At 41.0% G+C, this 20,691-nt stretch overlaps 1 protein-coding gene across 6 annotated transcripts in view; it reads right to left on the reverse strand.

The window, feature by feature from the left end:
- The window catches only part of LOC141548711 (speedy protein E4A-like), a 35,835-nt gene that overhangs the window by 13,473 nt on the left and 1,671 nt on the right, over positions 1 to 20,691 (reverse strand). The window contains exon 2 of one of the 6 annotated variants that reach the window (XM_074277792.1): positions 17,781 to 17,933. The exons of the other annotated variants lie outside the window; for them this stretch is intronic. The gene's annotated coding sequence lies outside the window, so the exon portion shown is untranslated. The remainder of the gene's footprint in view (positions 1 to 17,780; positions 17,934 to 20,691) is intronic. 6 annotated transcript variants of the gene reach the window in all.

Genomic DNA, 20,691 nt, shown 5'->3' on the forward strand with positions numbered 1-20,691 from the left:
AGAGATTTTTAAGTGACTTGCTGACGATTACCGCCCCCCCCTCCCCAAGAAGCGTTTGAGGCTGGATTTGAATTTGGGTTTTCCAGACTGCCCTCTAGCACCCTCCCCTCACTCTCTTCTGCAAAATGGGCTAAGCTTTGGATTAGTTGCTTAGGAGCCGCTAGGTCTTACGGTGGGTAGGGCACGAGACTTGAAGTCTCTGGCGTCCCTGCTTATTATGACGATTTAGGGCAACCGCAACATGGGAGACATACTAGACCCAACCTCCCGGGATGGTGGCAAAAATTAAAATTAGCATATATAACATATATAATATAATATAATATAATATAATATAATATAATATAATATAATATAATATCCCATAAGGTGATTCCGCCATCGCCTCCCATGCAGGGGGTTGAGGGTAGAACGGGGCAGAAAAGCTTCAGAAATTCTGGAGGGCCGGACCCCGTTCTGCCTCGGCTCGGCCCCAATGCCCGCTGGGCACCCCTTGGCACAAGACCCACGCCCGCGGGTCCCTCGGCCTGCCTCCCTCCCCATCAATTTACCTGGGTCTTGACGGCCCGGGTTGTGGTTCGTTTTCTTCCATAACTGGGCGAAGTGAAGGCCCCCCAAAGGACCTTCAGAAAAGACAGCGACCAAAAAACTAAGGTCCGCGTACCGGACCAGGCAAGGGCTGCGGAGAACCACCTGGCGAGCTCCGGGAGCACGAGGCGGAGGTCTGTACCCTAGCACTGCCAGCTCACGACTGCGCACGGAAAGCCAGGGGGCGGAGCCTTAAGTTCCCGCTCATACAGGGCTGCTTGCGTAGCCCGAAGTTCTGGGGTGGGGGATGGCCCAGAGGCAGGGCGTAGCCAAACAAACTTGGGGAAAGAAGTGAGGGAGGGGGCAGTGGACGCTGAGCTGGTGCTTCGATCCCTAATAGGCCGCTTTATTAGTCTGTAGTGGGAAAACTTAGGGCTCCCCAGTCCTGGGCCCACCTTCCCACTCAATGTAGGACAGGTCTACACAGTAACATGCACCAGCTTGCGCAAATAAGGTTAATATCAAGGTGAAGGAGCAGCAAAGTTAAAGATTCTGGCGCCTTTTCTGCCTCTGACCTCAAATTCAAGCATGGCGGGAGGGGGGGACCCCCAGAATCATCCTGGCCAAAGTGAGGCTTGCAAGCAAGGGGCTCTCCCCGGACTTGCCTTCAGCTAGGGCTGGAAAAAGATCTCTTTCCCACCCTACCCCCTTCAGGGGGGAGGAGGGGAACCCGACAGGGGCTGTGGTGAGGACCCGGCGTGGGGGTGGGGGGGTGGGAGTAAGAGCAATAAGGGGAAGGAGTGCAGTGATTTGGGAAAATTGTTACCCTGACTTCGTGGTGGCCAAACTAGGCAAAAGCCAGTGGGGCTCTTAAAAGTTTCAAATTTGGCTTGTTTTGTTTTGGTTTTTTCCCAGCCGACATACAAGTTCAAAACTCAAAAACAAACAAACAAACAAACAAAAAAAAAAATGAATATTGATCAGAACTCTACCCAAGCTTATGGAGTTGCCAATTATGTCCAAAAGGCAAAGAAATCATTTGTTTTATAACCTTTACAATGGAGCCAGAATCTCTCACACAATGAACAAGGAAAGGAGAAAGAATGGTAGGGGAACATATTCCCCTATAGATCTCGAAGAGCAGGTCCACATGTCTCATAACTAAGTGACCTAAGCAATGCTACTAAAACCTGCTAGTGCTAAGAGATACAAATTGGCGAAACCTAAAGCACGTCTTGAAATTGACCTTCCCTCTTCCTATATTAATTTATTAATATGATGATATTAATTCTAGTGTGCTTATTTAATTGGACCTGACAGAAGTGCAGCACTTTGCTCTACTTTTCCAATCTTGTTCTTTACTACCTTCCGTATCAAAAGAAATATTAAAAACATTTCCCCAAGAATGTCACTTTCGTTTTTACTTTTATCACTTGTTTTTAATGAAAATATTTGAAAGTTGAGGGGAAGAGGTAGTCAGTAGCAAAACACTTTTGACGTGGGTCAGGGTGAAAGGAGAGAGGGTAGAATCCATGGGGGAAATAAAAGTAATCGTCATTGGGAAAATAATTTTGAAGCAAGTTTCTCTGATGAAATCCTCAGTTCTCAAATGCATAAGGAACTGAGTTAAATTTATAAAAGAAAGAAAGAACCATTCCCCAAATGATAAATGAACAAAAGATATCAACTATGTCCACAGGGCTCTAAAATCATGCATTATTTTCCCAAAAGAGATTTTTTTTTTTTTAAGGAGAAGGACCTATATTTACAAAAATATTTATAGCAGCTCTCTTCTCAGGGCAAAGAATTGGAAATTGAGGGGGATGCTCATCACTTGGGTAATGGCTGAATAAACTGTGGTGTATGATTGTGATGCAATATTATTGTTTTCTGTGAAATGAGGAGTAGAATGCTCTCAGAAAAAAACCTGCAAAGTCTTCCATGAACTCAAGAAAAGTGAAATGTTTTGCAGTACAAAGTAGGAACACTGCTGTCTGACCAGCAGCTATGAATGACTGCTTTTCTCAGTAATAAAATGATCCAGGACTGCTCTGAAAGACTATATGAAAAAATGCTCTCCATATCCAGAGAAAGAACTGATTGTGTCTGGATACAGATGAAAACATACTCTTTTTTATTTCCCTTACTTTATTTTTATTGAGGGTTATTTGGAGGAGGAGGGGGAATCTATGTTTTCTTTCACAATGTGACTTTTATAGAAATGTTTTACATAACTTCACATGTGCCTTCTTAATGGGGGGTGGGATAGGGAGGAAAGGAGAGAATCTGGAAATCAAAGTTTCAAAAACAAATGTAAAAAAATGTTTTACATGTAACTGGAGAAAATGAAATATTAAATATTAAACAATAAAACAAAAAAGAAATATTTAAAAGTCAATCATATATTTTAGTTGTCAGTGAAAAGGTTTTCTCTTGTTCTATTTCTCAAAGTTAAGTCCATAAAAATTTAAATAAAACTTAAAACTTTTACATATTTTATCACACTCCATCTTTGTTCTCTCCTTCCTTTAAGGGGACAGAGAGAAAAAAAAATACAGATATATAACTATCACCAGATCACCTAAAAAAGATTGTAACCCTGTGCAGACCTGATGCTATACATGAATAAACACTTATTAAAAAAGGAATGGATGGGAAGCCTGAGGACTGATTTTCCTAGCTGCTTAAGTTAAGAATTTGAAATAAAGAGTGACCATAAATTCAGAACGGTAAAAATAAAAACAAAAACCACTCAATTAAAAAATAATTTTATTATTAAACAATAAATTATTGTATATAATAAAATATCAATTATTAATTAGCTAAAATTTTTAATATTTAATTGTTTATTAATTTAAATTAAAAATTGATCTATATTGTGAACAACTGATCATTAATTAATTAATGATTAGTTTACTGATTAATGAAATATATTAACTTATATAATAAATACAAATAATAGATAATAAATTAAATAAATAAAAAATAATAAGAGCTGGTTTTGTACATAACAATAATAAAATGAAATAAAGAGATAAGCTATTGGTTAACATGATTAAAAAAAAAGAGGAGAAAAACAAATCACTAGTATCAAAAATGAAAAGAGTAAATATGCCACTAATGAAGAAGAAACCAAAGGAATTATTAAGAGTTATTTTACCTAATTATATGCCAATAAATTTACAAACTTAAGTGAAATAGACATACTTACAAAAATATAAACTGCCTAGATTAAAAGAAAAAGAAATCGAATATCTAAATAAACCTATTTTAGAAAAAAGAAATTCAACAGGCTATAAATGAGCTTCTAAAGGGAAAAAAAAAAAAAATCAGGACCACATGGATTTACAAGTAAATTCTGCCAAATATTTAAAATTCCTTATCCTCCTCTCACAATGAGATTAAACAAAACAAAACAAAACAAACAAACAAACAAAAACCCTCTTCAAACCTCTTTCCATAAATACAAACTATACTTCTCACTGCTCTCTCATTTTGCCTCACATTCATACCGTGCATACTGCTTCTAATTTACCTAAATGATTAACTTCTGTTAAATCATTCACAGACAAAAATATTGTGGTAAAGTAAAACATTTTCCTGAAATTAAATTTTGCTATATTAAAATTGCTTCCTGATTGAAACAAGACTAAGATGGTTCTCAAAGACTGAGTTTATAAACTGCTGATTATAAATCCCTTCCTTTTGATTTTTCCTACTTTAAAGCTTTTTTAGCATTTTCACACAGTGAAGTCATCTTCTTTCCCTACACTAAAACAATTAATCTATCCCTCTCAAGGACAGAAAACTGTTTAAAAAAAAAAAAAGTCCGAATACTTTTTGTATGTAACTCAGTCATTACACAGATTCTTTTCTTCCCTTGGAAAGGAAATTTTTTAAAAATTTATTTTGCTTTTTATTTTCAAAATATATGCAAAGTCAAAGCTAAAGTAGATTCACTCAAAAGAGAAAAATAAGGAAACTATACTAGTCAACCATATCATTCAATATTATTTTATACCATTTAAAATAACTACACAGTATGAAATTGTAATATTGCTGTGGTGTAGGAAATGATGAGTTGGGGGATTTAGAAAAGTATGGAAAAACTTAAGAAAGATGATGTTATCCACCTTCAGAGAAACAAAGAACAAGCAAACATAATATGGGTATTACACAGATGCATAAACATGTATAAATGTGTATGATTATAGATATCTGTGTATATGTTTGTGTGTGTGTGTGTGTGTGTGTGTGTGTGTGTGTGTGTGTGTGTGTATATATATATATCCGACCATAATTGTAGCATGCTGGGGAGAGGGGGGGGAAAGAAAAGTGAAAAAGAATAGTCATAAGTGCACAGCAGGGAACAAAAAAAAAATCTACAAGGAAGCAAAGACAAGAAGGACAGCTCTGAACTTATTGTATAGGTTTATATATACTTAGAGACTTTTTTGAAATGGAAATTTATTGCTTTATATTTCATATTCTCTCTTTTGGTCTGCTATGCACATGCATTTTTTTTCTTTTTCTATTTTGTATTTAAGTTTAAGCATTTTAATACATTTTAATTTTTATTTTATACATTTTAATTTTTAAAAAGCCAGGAATCATTGGATCAAAAATTTGGAGGATCCAAAAGTGAAATTATTTTGGAAGGAAATTTTATCAGGTAAGAATCATTGAAACCAGTTCCCAAAAGGAAAGAGAAAGCTATAACTTGGGAAAATAAGATGGAAGGATACAGTTAGTAATTTTAACAGGGAATGTGAATGACATGAACTGTCCCATAAAACAAGCGGATAGCAGACAGGATTAAAAGCCAGAATCCCACAATATCTTGTTTACAAGAAACACATTTAAAGCAGAATGATACATACAAAGTAAAGGTAAAAGGCTGGAGCAGAATCTATTATTCTTCAGGTGAAATAAAAATAAATAAATAAATAAATAAATAAAGAGCAGGGGCAGCCATCCTAATCTCAGATCAAGCAAAAGCAAAAATCCATCTAATTAACAGAGATAAGGAAGAAAACTGTATCTTGCTAAAGCAAAAACTGATCTAATTAAAAGAGTTAAGGAAGGAAACTGTATTTTGCCAAAGGAGACCACAGATAATGAAGCAATATCAGTACTAAATATATATATATACACCAAGTAGTATAAGCATCAGTAATTAAGAGAGCTGCAAGAAGAAATAGACAGCAAAATATACTAGGGATGGGAGGGTCTCAACCTTGGTGTATCAAAACTAGATAAATCAAACCACAAAATAAGAAAGAAGTCAAAGAGGTAAATACAATATTAGAAGAGGAAATTAAAGCAATAATAAATACCTGAAACCATTAGCAAGCACCATATGTAAATGGGGATAAACTAGAAGCACTCCAAATAAGACTGTATTAGAAATGGTAGCTTTGTTGATAAGAGAAGAAAAAGAAATTAAAGGACTTAGAGTAGGTAATGAGGAAAGCAAATGATCACTTTGTAGATGATATAATAGTATACTTAGAGAATCAACTAAAAAACACATAGAAAACAATTCACAACTTTAGCAAAGCTGCAGAGTACAAAATAAATCCACATCAATCATCAGCATTTCTATAAGTTACCAACAGCAACAGCAGCAAGAGATACAAGGAGAAATTTCATTTAAAATAACTGTAGATAATAAAAAATATATATATTTGGGAGTCTGTCTGCCAAGACAAAATCAGGAACTATACAAACACAATTATAAAACATTTTCCACACAAAGTTAGATCTAAACAACTGGGAGAATATCAAGTGCTCATATAATAAAACATAACATAATAAAAACAAAACATAATAAAAAACAACAATTCTACCTGAATTAATCTACTTATTCAATGCCATCCCAATCAAACTTCCAAGAAATTACTTTATAGACCTAGAAAAAATAACAACAAAGTTCATCTGGAAGAACAAAGGGCCAAGAGTTTCAAAAAAACTAAAGAAAAAATGCAAATGAAGATGACCTAGCTGTATCAGACCTAAACATAGTATTATAAAGCAGAGGTTATCAAAACCATTTGGTACTGGCTAAGAAATAGAGTAATTGATCTGTGGAAAAGGTTAGGTTCACAGGACAAAACAGTCAATGACTATGGTAATCTAATGTTTGATAAACCCAAAGAACCCAGCTTCTGGGATAAGAACTCACTCTTTGACAAAAATTTCTGGGAAAATTGGAAAACAGTATGGCAGAAACTAGGCACTGATCAATTCCAAATACTCTATACCAAGATAAGGTCAGGGTTCATGATTTAGACATACGGGGTGATACTATAAACAAATTAAGAAAACAAGGGATAGTCTACCTCTCAGATCTCTAGAGAAGGAAGGAATTTATGGCCAAAAAAGAACTAGAGAACATTATGACATGCAAAATAGATAATTTGATTATATTAAATTTAAAAGATTTTGTACTAACAAAACCAATGTAGCCAAGATTAGAAGGGAAGCAGAAAACTAAGGGGAAATGTGTATATCCAAGGGTTCTGATAAAGGTCTCATTTTTAGAAACAGAGAATTGACTCAAATTTATAAGAATATAAGCCATTCTCCAGCTGATAAAGGCTCAAAAGATATGAACTGACAATTTTCAGATGAAGAATTTAAAACCATTTCTATTCATTTGAAAAAAAAATGCTCTCAATCACTATTGATTGGAGAAATGCAAATTAAGATGACTCTAAAGTACCACCACACATCTCTCAAATTGGCTAAGATGACAGGAAAAGATAATGATGAATGTTGGAGAAGATGTGGGAAAACTGGGACACTGATACATCACTGATAGAGTTGTGAACTGATCCAACCATTCTGGGGAGCAATTTGGAACTATGCCCAAAGTGCTATCAACCTCTGCATATCCTTTGACCCAGCAGGGAGTCTGTATCCCAAAGAGATCATAAAAAAGGGAAAAGGACCTCCATGTGCAAAAATGTTTGTGGCGACCTTTTTGTAGTGGCAAGGAACTGGAAACCGAGTGAATGCCAATCAGTTGAAGAATGGCTGAATAAGTTATGCTATGTGAATGTTATGGAATATTATTGTTCTGTAAGAAGCAACTAACAGGATGACCTGGAGAGACTTACATGAACTGATGTCCAGTGAAATGAGTACAGTCAAGAGAACATTGTACACAGCAACGACGAGATTATTTCATGATCAACTCTGACAGGAAGTGGCTTTTTTCAACAATGAGATGGTTCAGGACAATTCCAACAGACTTGTGAAGAAGAGAGCCATCTACCTCCAGAGAGAGGATTGTGGGGACTGAGTGGGGATCACATAGAAAAAAAGCAAGCCCCCCCAAAAAATACAACAAAAAAGGTGAAAATGCTTTCTCATTTTTTTTCCTTATTGATCTGATTTTTCTTATGCAGCATGATAAATGTGGGAAAATGTATAGAAGAATTACACGTTTAACATAAATTACTTGCTGTCCAGGGGAGGGATGGGGGAAGAGAGGGAGAAAAAATTTGGAACTCAAAGTTTTGCAAGGGTGAATGTTGAAAACTATCTTTGCATATATTTTGAAAATAGAAAGCTATTATTTGAAAAAAAAGAAAGAAAGAAAAAGAAAAGAAGGAAGGAAGGAAGGAAGGAAGGAAGGAAGGAAGGAAGGAAGGAAGGAAGGAAGGAAGGAAGGAAGGAAAGAAAGAAGGAAGAAAAGAAGGAAGGAAGGAAGGAAGGAAAGAAAGAAGGAAGAAAAGAAGGAAGGAAAGAAGGAAGGAAAGAAGGAAGGAAGGAAGGAAAGAAGGAAGGAAGGAAGGAAGGAAGGAAGGAAGGAAGGAAGGAAAGAAAGAAGGAAGGAAAGAAGGAAGGAAGGAAGGGAGGGAGGGAGGGAAAGAAAACAAAGAAAAGAAAAGAAAGAAAGAAGTCAGTTCCCTGAATACATCAAAATAAAAATTTTCTATCAGTCCAAAGAAAAGCTTTGTTGCTGGCAGCTGCAATAACACTGCAAAACAGATCACTGAGACAGTAATCAGAAAGAATGAGATCTCCAGGTGATTTTGGACTGACTCTTCCCTGTGACATTGAGGTCTATGCCAGATGTGTATTCTCAAATCCCAGTATCAGAAGCAAAATCACACCAGACAAAGATCCCTGATTAAACCACTGCAGCATTGCTAGCAAACCAGAGCCAGAACCACTTCTCAGTGGTCAAAGCAAAAACCAGAGTGCCAATCATTTGTTTAAACACCAGGACCACAGACAAAGTGTTCAAACCAGAAAGAACCACATCAAGACAAGTTCAGATCTCTGAAACCGAGAACTAGATAGATTCCTCCAAGAGTAAATGTTACCTTGTCCCCTCTAAACGGATCAGACCCAGGATAAATACATGAGATCTTTGCCATAAGTATTTAACAAATTTTCTAGCAGTCAGGCCACAGTCATTTAGTAAGCACCATTAACAGAATCGTACTGTATCGGTCTCTAAATGATAAAGAGCTAGAACTGCACAAAGCAGGCCTGGAGACACATTTTAGAGCTCCAGTAGCAATTTAACTCCTCACTTTCAGGGTGAGGAATAGAGTTTGTAAACTGGAAGTCGTCCCGTGCGGGAGACCTCTTCCTGGAGCAGGAAAGGTAGAGATTTTATACACAAAACCTAAGTGGAAAGGTGGATTATAATACAATCATTTCCAGGGTTTGATTGGTTTCCCATGACAAGCCCATGAGTGCAGGCCAATATGGATGTTCTCCAGGCCTATGGGAACGGTTCTTATGTGATCATTTCAAATTCTGGAGTTCTTTACTTGGTGGGGGGCAGGCCCAAAGTTCTGCCTGGGGAATGGGTTCTGCAATCTTTGATTTCACTTCACTTGATATACACAGGGGAGCAGCGTGAAGAACTGGGTGATCATTTAAGTCAGAGTCTGCTGAGGAAATGGTGGGCTCGGAGAAATCTAGATTACTAATCTTTTCATTATATATACCATACCAATAATTCCAAAAATCAAACTCCTTTTCATGTTCCTTCCTTCTGACCGAAGGTCGAGACGACCCCGAAGACGGATGAGGGACATTCATTTGAGACATGATTTGGGTGTTACGTACAAATAAGTGAGTTACAAAGTGAATGGTAAGGCAGATGGCAAGGCAAATAAAGAAGACAAACAACAGACCAGGAAGGACAGAAGGGACTATGCTGCCAAAGTTTCCAGGCAACCAGGAGAGTAGATTAAAGAAACGTGAGGGGAAGACATGCTTCAGAGATGTTCTGATCCCTGTTCCATAAATCTTCAGCTTTCTTGTTTAGAGCACTAAGGTCTTCTTGTATTTGAGAGGATTGGTTGACATAGAAACAACATTCCCTCTTAATGACAGTGCCCTCCCCCCTTCCCCCCTCCCTCCCTCCCCCCTGCCGTTAGGGTAGCCAGCACCCTACGGTTTTGCAATACGATGAGGGCATTTGGAGGCCGGTGACAAGCTTCCCTGTACGATCCTGGGCCCTGGCAGATGGGGTACGGCGTGCCCAGAGTGGCAGTGGTCCCGGTCAGGAATCCACCAGAGGGCAACAGGGCTGCCCTGGGCAAGAAAGCAAGCCTGTGTGGCTGATGGAGGGAGAGGAGCCTCAGCGGAGTGCTTCCCTGGAAATAGGGACAATTTGGGCATAGTGTAGACAAAAGCACAGAGACTTTCCCAGAAAGGGGAGTGGAGAGCTCCCTAAGAAGAAGAGAAGTGTGACAGGAGGCACTTCGACAGCAAAGGTAAGGGTGCTAGCTTCCAGGCAGGGCTTTTCAGCTCTGGCAATGTCATGGAGCAAGAAGCCTTCCCGGGATTCCCACACTGATGGAGCAGTGGAAAAGATGCCTTGAGAGGTGCATTTCTTGTACAAAAAGGTCAGAGGTCTGCTGTCTGATTTGTTAGGACAGGTTGCCACACTCCACGGGCTACGGGGGCTTCTGCCCTGCGTGAGATGCCCCCGTGGCTGCGGGAGCTGGCCAGAGGACTCAAATGAGGCATTTAGGAAAGCAGCCCATCTAGAATCCAGAATAAAGGGAGAATGATTCTGCGTGGGATTTAGTGATCCAAGGGGAGGGCCCATGTGGCCTCGGACTTTTTAGAGAGACTGCTAAGTGAAATGGAGCCTGTGGAGGAGGGTCTGATACGCCCGGGACCCTAAAACCTGGGATTGGTTCTCGGTAAATTTCCTTTGTGGTGGTGGTGGTGGTTGGCAAGGCAAATGGGATTAAATGACTTGCAGGGTCACCGTTAGGAAGTGTTGTGGGAAGCGTCCGAGCAGAATTTGAATTGCGGTTCTCCTGATTCTGGGGCCGGTGCTCTATCCACTGCACCACCTGGCCGCCCCAGCAGATTTCCTTCCAGGGCCTCCTATGGTCATGTTCTGAGAATGAGGAGAGACATAACAGGAAGGGCCACTGGCTGCTCCCTTCCCATCTGCTGCTGCTCTGGGAAGCAGCCTGGCACTGGGAGAGGAGCACCAGGTTTTGGAGGCCAGTGAAACAGAACCCTCCCACGGGGGTCACGATCCAGGCTTCTAATGGGGGGGGGGGGGACAATGGTTAGGTGTTGGGGCCTTGAACGACACACCCAATTATTTAATCTGAGCATCTCAGAGAAGTGTTCTAGGGGGCTCCCGAGTGGATGCTTCAGGGGGAGCAGGGCAGCCTCACCTGTCCATCAAAGGCAGGGAACTAAAACTAGAATAAACATCCTAAAGCATACAAGTTTGAGATGCATCCAATGTGAAAGGGGAAAGAAGAAAACGGCTACTTTCCTGAACTCAGACATGGGCGCTGAGAGGACAGGAGCAAGGAGAGAAAAGGTTTTGTTTAAAGAGTCACTGCAACTTTCAGCCCACTTTCAGTTGGGGGGGGACGGCTTTCTGGGTCAGATAGCGGTTGCAAGGAAGCTGAAAACACATTGAGCATTTCCGGTAAACTGAGTCACCCGGTTGGATGAGGAGCTAACCCTCAGGTGGGTTTGGGAGACAAGTTGGTAAGGCTCGGAGCTAACTGCTCTGCTTCCCAGCCATGGGGACAGCAGCATGGAGCGTCCTGTTACAATCTCATAGGGCCTGAGCTTAGGGGAACCAAATGGTTTAGCTGTGAGGCTTAGTAGGGCTAAAGGAAGAAGGGCCTTGGGCCAGGAGAATTTGGCAAGGAAGGTTTTGCTCTTAAGATTAATATCAAATGAAAACAATAATAAAGTAATTGTCAAAACTCTTCCAAACGTTTCTGATGACAGGGGAGGGGGGTAATGGGCCAGGACACTAGCAGCCTCGCTAATTGAGCTCCTGTGGAATGGGGCCCTCTGCTACTGTGTAGTTTTTGAGGAACCCCTCAAGAAGGAATGAGGTTTTTTTTTCTAGGAGGATTTTTGCCACCCCAAAAGCTGTGGCGGTACGACAGGGGAACACTTCCACCCACTGGGAAAACATACAGACCACAACCAAAACATATTTGTAACCACGGGTGGGTGGAAATGGAATAAAGTCAATCTGCCAGGCTTCAAAGGCTACATCTAGGAAAGGAAACTGCCCACGAGCTGGCGGCAGAGGCTCCCATACATTTTGCTTGGGGCAAGAAGGACACGTCTCAGAGGCGGTGACAGCTGCCCTAGGACCCCACCCCCACCCCCACCCCAGTTTGGGCTACTTCCGCCAACTTTGCAGGTTGAGTGAATGAAGATATTCCATCATACCAAGGGAAGACTTCTTAGGGAGTACTACAGGCCCGCTTGAGCCAACCCAAGCTTAGCTGGCTTTGGAATCAGCTTTCTCTTCTGGGCGGGGGCTATGGTTTCATTAGGCTGCCAGGCGTGGGCAGAGAGAAAGCTAAGGCCGAACCTAGGGGGCAAAGTGAAAGTTCCGAGGGACTCCTGCTGGGCCACTTGGGCCTGGGGGAATTTGGAAAGTAAAAGCTGGGATTTTAGCTGCTTGCTCAGCCAGTCTTCTCCAAGTGAATGAAAGTCCTTTTCTGGGCTGTGCCCTGGAGTTTGGATTACTGCTAAGGCCTTGGGAAACAGCAAACAGTCTAATCTGCCCTGAGGAGGTGAGCAAATCCCAAAGTTTCCCCAGAATCCCAAAGCCTAAAAGCATAGCTGCTGGCATTGTAGACATTGATCCTTTTTCCCTTCTCCTAATTCCCAAGCCCTGGCTACTGCCTCCACTTCCACTTGTTGTACCCCATGGGTACATTCAGCCACTTCCGTGGGAATGGGGTTACCCTATTGCGCAACCAAATCTCCTTCCTCCGTCTGCTCCCTCCAAGAGGGTTTCCTTCAGGTCCTCCCAGGGAGGAAGCAAGACATCCCAGTTGCCCAAAGTTTTAAGTATAATTATCCCATGAGGCGAAAATCTTCACCACCTTTCCATGGTAGTGCACCAACAGCTTTCCCTGACACAGGGATAGATTCAATGGGAGAGAATAGCTGGGGAGGTCTCAAGTTGGGGGATGTTGGAGGGCAGACTTCAAAGAATCAGACTTCTGAGCGCCAGAAAAAAAAAAAAAAAGCTAAGAACCCAGGTTCCGGATCCTTTAGGAGTCCATAAAGGGGAAGGGCAATATCTGAGAGGTCAGGGATCTGGAGAGGTCAATAACCTGCCAGAGGCAGGAAGGCACGGAGCTGATGTTTGGTGATGGGTACAGGAAACTGAGTGAGGGCTCTAGGGAGGTTCAAATCTAGGCAAAGGCCGGAGGCACAGAGGGGATGTCCAGGGAACTTCACAGAGGGGAAGGCAAATGGAGGTTTGTCCCTAGCTACAACTGGCCTGTTGGTGCTAAACCACTAGGGAGGTCTGCAGAGTCGCTGACAGAAATGTCACTGGAGGGGGGGGAGCAAAGGAGATCCTCACCACACTAGAGGAGGACAGAGTCCTCCAAACCTAAGGAGGACACGTCGTATTTTAATATCTGTGAAAAATAGGATGGTGACTCGGTGACTTCCTGAGGCAGGGCCATCCCCTCTCAGATAAAAGCAAAGAAGAATTGGCTTTCAGGGGCAACTGAGATTGAAAAGAAAGCACTCCCCAGAATGGCCCCAGTGGTGCAAGGTGAAGCAGAGTGTGGGGGTCTGGGAGGACAGCTGTTCTGGGTATGCTTGGGGATCATGCACAAGTTGCCAACTCCAACCACTAGACTTCCAGATGAGAAAATGGGTGTGTTCATGTGGGAAGTACAGAGAATAATGGGACCCTTAGATAGGTAGGCACTGAGGAGGAGCCGACTCCCTCCAGGGCCTCAGTGCTGAGTGGGTATTGCACATGCAAGGCAGGGGTTAAGATGAGTCCAGCTACACAGCCATAGGGGGACACTGATAACTGGCCTTGGTCAGTAACCTCTGAAGTCCACAAACTGGGGGGAACTTGCTTAAGGGTCCCATGGTCAGAAGGGGTTTAAGGGAAAGGAGGGCACTCTCAGAAGTGGAGGGTGTTTTGGAGTGGCGAGAAACTGGAAAGTGAGTGGATGCCCATCAGCTGGGGAATGATGTATGAGTGTTATGGAATATTATTGTGAAAAAAATTACTCATGCATATATATTGTGAAAAAAATTATAAATAAAATTTTAAAAAAGAATATTATTGTGCTATAAGAAATGATCAATAGGATGAACCTCTATAGGGCCTTCTTTTCAATCCCAGTTACCCCTGAAAGCCAATTCTTCTTTGCTTTTAACTGAGAGGGATGACAATCCCCCGATGGCCCTGCCTCAGGAAGTCAACGAGTCACCATCCTATTTTTCACAGATATTAAAATATGACTTGTCCTCCTCAGGTTTGGAGGACTCTGTCCTCCAGTATGGTGAGGATCTCTTTTGTTCCCCACTCCCAAGACATTTGTGTCAGGGACTCTGTGGACCTCCTGGAAAGACTCCCATGAATTGATGAGAAGTGAAGTGAGTAGAACAAGAGAACCTTGTAAACAACACCAAGAAAAGGATGTGATCATTAGCTCTCATGCAAGTGGCTCTTTTCACCAGCAAGGTGATTCAGACCAGTTTTAATAGACTTGTGATGGAGAGAGCCATCTGTATCCAGAGGGAGGATTGTGGGAACTGGGTATGGATCCCAACCTTTGTTGTTGCTTGCTTGCTTTTTTTCCCCTTCTCATTTTTTCCCTTTTTCATTTGATTTTTCTTGGGCAGCCTGATAATTGTGAAAATACAGATAGAAGAATTGCACATTTAACCTATATTGGATTATTTGCTGTCTAGGGGAGGAGTGGGGGAAGGAAGGGAGAAAAAAAATGTGGAACACAAAGTTTTGCAAGGGTGAATGCTGGAAACTATCTTTGCATGTATTTTGAAAATAAAAACTTATCAAATAAAGAGATTTTTAAAAAAAAGTGAAGGGTGTTGGGGATTAATGACACAAGGAAATGGTCCCTCTTGGGTCAAATGAAACAGTGGCCTGGTAATTTATGGAGCATCACATCCTGATGAATGTCTAGGAGCCTCAGGAACCAGGGCAAAGGGGTGAAAGGCACCGATCCCTCCGATAAAAAGGGAGAGATATGGGCTACAATGGTCTTATTAACAATCCCCCAACTGAGATATATCTTTGACTTCAGGGGAGGGGAGTAGGGAAGGCACAGGGGTTTAAAATTGAGAGTGTGTCATGGGTGTCCAGTAGAGCAAATGCCTCTTGCCCCTGGATGAGCAAGGAAGCATCCCCAGGAGGAGTCATGGGGACAAGGGGCATGGCCTGAATATCCCCCTCCTTGTGCCAGCCCTCCTACCAGCCTCCTTGGAGCCAAGCCATGCTGAGGGATTGGAATTATAGGGAGGGGCCCTCAATGTTTTCTGGAGTGCTTTCTCTTTTTTTTCTTCAGCATCTCCTCCAGCTCCCCTTTTACATCCTTTCCTCAGTGGCTGAGTAAATCAAACTCCTGGCCTATGGATTTGGATGGTATGGGGTGGGGCTATAAGACATGGCTTGCTGCCGCTACCAAGGAGTTGCAAGGAATCATTTCTTTGGGGCTTCCCTAAGTTCCTTTTTCTTGTTTTTATCCTCCTCTGCCAGGGTAGCTGCCATTCATGCTGCGGTCTCAAGGAGAAACCCAGTATCAGAAGTGTTGCCAATCAAAAGCAGCTTAATTTATTTTAGGGATGGGTGGGTGAAGATTATAAACAAAGTAGGAAAGGAACCGATCTATCTTAAGATCCACTCTAGATCTTCTAAACCACCTTTTTGACACCAATTTGTCATCTCCCCTTTCCTGTCCAAGTCTGTATGAAGACAGGGTGAGTTGAAACTGCTCAGCAAAGCCTATGGGATCCTCAGTGGGGCTGGGGATACTCTTTGGCAATAGTCTGCAGTTCTCCATGCTGCCAGACCTTCCAACCGGAGGTCCTGACATCAAGGTCTTCCTGGGAAAATTTGGGCTTACATCTTGAAAGGGAACATAGAAGCTGGGGATCTGGTGAATGGATATAGTTTAGGTAGTTTGGAGTAAGGAGATTTTAAAATAATTTAATCTTTCCTTTCATTGATTCTAACTTAGACCTATATTGTCTTTCCTTTGCCTCTGAATATAATTTATTATAGCTGTCCCATTCAAGAGGCTGAGGTTCCTTATTCATCAGTTTTTGTCTTAGATGCTCTAATTTAATCCTCTCAAAGCTGCCCCCAATGAGCCAGCAGACTTTGAGATCACCATTAGTCAAATCTACCCAATCCTGGAGATATGGGGGAACAAGCAGAACTCTATGTCTCATGCGTTTGAAAGGCGCATGTTCATTCTGGGGAAGAGTCAATGGGAACTGCCTTGACCTTCCTTTTACCTTACCACATCTCTGTCAGCTCTTCGAGGTAATTCAGATTCAAAGATAATCACACCATCTAACTAACAAGATCACATAAGACACCAACACAAGTACCCTGGAAAGGGATAGGACATACAAATACATAGATACAAATAATCCTCCCTACTGTGCTCGCAATCCACTTAAATTACAAGAGTAAATATTTCAAAACTCTAACCAAGGGCACAATTAAACTGTTATCAACCACGTGAGTAATTCTTACACAAACAAAATTTACCTCCTGCAGAAAATAAAACCCAAAGTCCTCAGCTCCACATGCATTTATTTTTTCTCTCAACAGTATTGTATTTTTCCAAATACACATAAAGATAGTTTCCACCGACGACGCTTTCATGTCCCAGCTTTCCCACATTCCCTCCAACATTCGTCATTATTTTTTCCTGCCACCTTAGCCAATCTGAGAAGGGTAAAGCGATTACATCAGAGTTGTTTTAATTTGCATTTCTCAACTCAATAATGAATCAGAGCATTTTTTTTCATATGACTAGAAATAGCTTTAATTTCTTCATCTGAAAATTATTCATATCCTTTGACCATCTATCAACTGGGGAATGACTTGTATTATTACAAATTTGATTCAGTTCTCTATATATTTTAGAAATTAAATCTTTATCAGAAACATGGGCTGTAAAAACTGTTTCCCAATTTCTGTCTTCTTTTCTAATTTTGGTTGCATTGGTTTTATTTGGGCAAAACTTTTTTTTTAATTTATTATAATCAAGTAACCATTTTACATTTCATCATGCTCTTTAGCTCTTCTTTAGCCATCAATTCCTGCCTTCTCCATAGATCTGACAGGCAGACTATCACTTGCTCTATTAATCTGCTTATAGCATCACCCTTTATGTCTAAATCATGAACCCATTTCAACCTCAGTATAGCCTGTGAAATGTTGATGAATGCCTAGTTTTTGCCATACTATTTTCCAAATTTTCCCAGCGATTTCTGTCAAATTCTCATTCCAGAAGCTAGAGCCTTTGGGTTTGTCCAACACTAGTTTACCAGAGTCATTAACTGCTATGTCTTGTGAACCTAACCTATTCCACTGACCTATTACTCCCCTTCTTAGCCAGTTGGACTCGCATTTATAAAAGAAAGGAGAACTCATAGTCCATAGCAGGACATGCATTTATCAAAGAGAAAAGACACATGCGATAGCCTATCCAAAACAAAACAGGCCTTCCCCAAGTAATCTGGATCAATAAAAAGGTACCTGGGATGTTCCTCACAGGGAAAGGCGGGCTTGATCAAAGGCCGAGCCTGATGGTAGGTAGAGCAGAGAATTGGAATGCTGAACTTGCCAGATGCGAAGTGTTGAAACTCGGGAGGGAAAAGGTCCAGCGGCACCTCATCCCTTCCCTCACCTACTAGAGTTCAAGGCTTCACTTCTATGTCCACCCCTTAAAACTGCTGCCACCGATACATACCGTATTTACTTGGTCTCTAAACTGGGACCAGCTGGAGCTGCACAAAGCAGGCCTACAGACAGGTTTTAGAGATCAAGTAGCGGTTTAATTAATCACTTTCAGAGTGAGGAATAGTTTGCAAAGTGTAAGTTCTCCTGGGCAGGAGACCTCTTCCTGTTGAGGAAAGATAGAGATTTTATACACAAATCATAAGTAGAAAAGAAGGGGGGAAATAGATTACAATATAATCATTCCCAAGGTTTCATTAATTTCCCAGAAGAAGCCCAGGGATGGAAGACAATAGAACAAGTATTGTTGCACATTAAGAAATGGTTAAAGGAAACCTGGAAAGACACTAGTTCTTTGTTCATTACTGATAACTTATAAAGAGCTGGCAACTGTTTATCACCTGATTAATTATGGACTCGAGATGACTATGAAAACAAGAACCAGTGAATAGATGTGAACCCTAAGATCTTGTGAACAGAGAGAATGAGAATATTCTTTATATCTAAGCTGTTAAGTCCTGAAATAAATCAAAGCCCTGAGGTGAGGAATAAAGTGTCTTTAATTTAGATAACAGAGTAGCAAACCTGCCACCCTAGGGGATGTCCAGTGGATTTCCCAACCAAAGAAAACCCATGCAAAAGTTTTTCTAGTTTTAGGAGGAGGTGGGAGGGGGGATAACATGAGGCAACAAGGCCTGGTCATGAGATCCCAGCCCCCCTCAGCAGTCCGAGCAAGGACAACCACTTCATTCTGGCTGTTTTGCCCTTTTATCACATGAATCCCGGTGGAGGGGGGCAAGGACATCAGAGGCCTAGATCCAGCTTGAGCCAGCTTCCCCCATAATGCAAGATCTCAGATTGGGACTTAAGGCCAGATTTAGCTCAACCTCAACAACATTGTCTTGCTGAGAATCCTACTGATGTTCTGACATTGCTAGGATCATTCAAGGAACGGCAGGTAACATTACATTTGGTATTACCAATTTCTGTCCTTATATCAACAATTTTCTGTCCAAGGAAATGGTGTAAATCATTTGTAGAATGTTACAAAATTAAAGAGCCTCTGGGTGCTCCTTTTGAATTTCTGAGATTTTAATAGTATTTGATTTTTCCAAATACATGCAAAGATAGTTTTCAACATTCATCTTGGCAAAACCTTGTTACAAAGTTTTTTTTTTTCCTTCTCCTCGCTCATTCCCCTCCCCAAGACAGCAAGCAATCCGATATAGGTTAAACGTACAATTCTTCTAAACACAGTTCTGTATTCAGCATGCAGTGCAAGTGAGATCAGATCAAAAGGGGAAAAAGGCAGCCAGGTGGTGCAGTGAATAGAGCACCAGCCCTGAAGTCAGGAGGACGAGAGTTCAAATCTGGTTTCAAACACTTAACATTTCTAGGTGCGTGACTCTGGTCACTTAACTCCAATTGCCTCAGCAAAAAGGAAAAAAAAAAAAAAAGAAAAAAAGAAAAAAAAGGGGGGGAAAGGGGGGAAACAAGCATCAACAACAACAACAACAATAACAACAACAAAAGGTGAAAATATTATACTTTGGTTACCATAGTTCTCCATAATTCTCTCTCTAGATGTGGATGGCCTTTTCCATCGCCAGTCTATTGGATTTGCCTTGGTATCAGTCTGGAGGCTTCTGTATCCAGGAGTTGGTAGGCCTTACTTAGGATGGGCTAGTGCACCGTATGTAGCCTTGTGTCTCGGTGTCTAATCCCCATCATATTGAAAGGGTTATTATGAATCATGGGAATGGGAACATTTTGGATGTCCTCCCACTGGCCTAATTGCACCTCCTTTTTCTTTGCTATATGGGAAGTTTGCATTTCTATATTCTATTGCAAGTCAGCCAGGTGGCGCACTAGTGCATAGAACCCTGAGCCTGACATCAGGAAGGCATGAGTTGGACAAGAGTAAAACATCAAATATTCTATTATAGCTCAGTTGATATTTAATGACTTCTGGGACTTGAGGAAATAGCCAGATGATAGAAATGAAGAAACTATCGTTTATTTGGAAAGTATGTGCCCTTCAGACTTTGAAAAATTAACATGTCGGAAGAGATTTCCCTTATAATGGTTGACATAAATTTCCTGGAGAAAAAAAAAAAAATTGCGCTCTCTATTATCTGTATCTTAGAAAATAAGACAATAGGATTTCTCCTTTTATAATAGTGGTTGCAATTTGAAAATAAATGTAATCAATCCTAATATTATTATACCAAAAAAAAAAATGGAGGTATTTTATATGTTTGATTTTGTTAACCATAAATAAATGATTTCATACTGACCATTTTTATTATAATTCCTCTCCCAACAAGTACTAAAAAAAAAAAAACTGCAACATTATGCTTTTCTCAGTAGGGATAGAGATAAAGAATATGAAATTTCCCTACAAAGTCAACACAGCAAATAACTGTGGTCATTGACTTTGTTTTGTCTTTCAGAGTTTTTGAATATCCTGTCATTATATTATAATTAAAATTTTGCATGAAATAAAATAATGGGCAGAGATACTGGAATGGTTTCCTATTCCCTTCTCCAGAACATTTTACAGATGAGGAAACCAGGCAAACTGGGTGGAATGACTTGCCCAGGGTCACACAGCTAGTAAGAGTCCAAAGCTGGACTTAAATATGAAGATGACCCAAAGCTTGGTCCCCTGCAGGGCTACCCAGCCACCCCTACTGACAAGAAATCCAAAAGAACACAAAAAGCATTTAAACAATGCAGAAAAAGCCATAGATGCTGCTCGTTTGTTTGTAAATTACAGAACTTGGGAATGGGTTAGCCTTTCCTATCAAAAGCACAAATCAAATCAAGGGCTACTTGTGAACTGATCCAGCCATCCTGGAGAGCAATTGGCAACTAGGCCCAAAGAGCTAGCAAACTGTGCATCCCCTTTGCTGCAGCAGTCT

Source organism: Sminthopsis crassicaudata, chromosome X, assembly GCF_048593235.1.
Source record: "Sminthopsis crassicaudata isolate SCR6 chromosome X, ASM4859323v1, whole genome shotgun sequence".
NCBI classification, from domain to species: domain Eukaryota; kingdom Metazoa; phylum Chordata; class Mammalia; order Dasyuromorphia; family Dasyuridae; genus Sminthopsis; species Sminthopsis crassicaudata.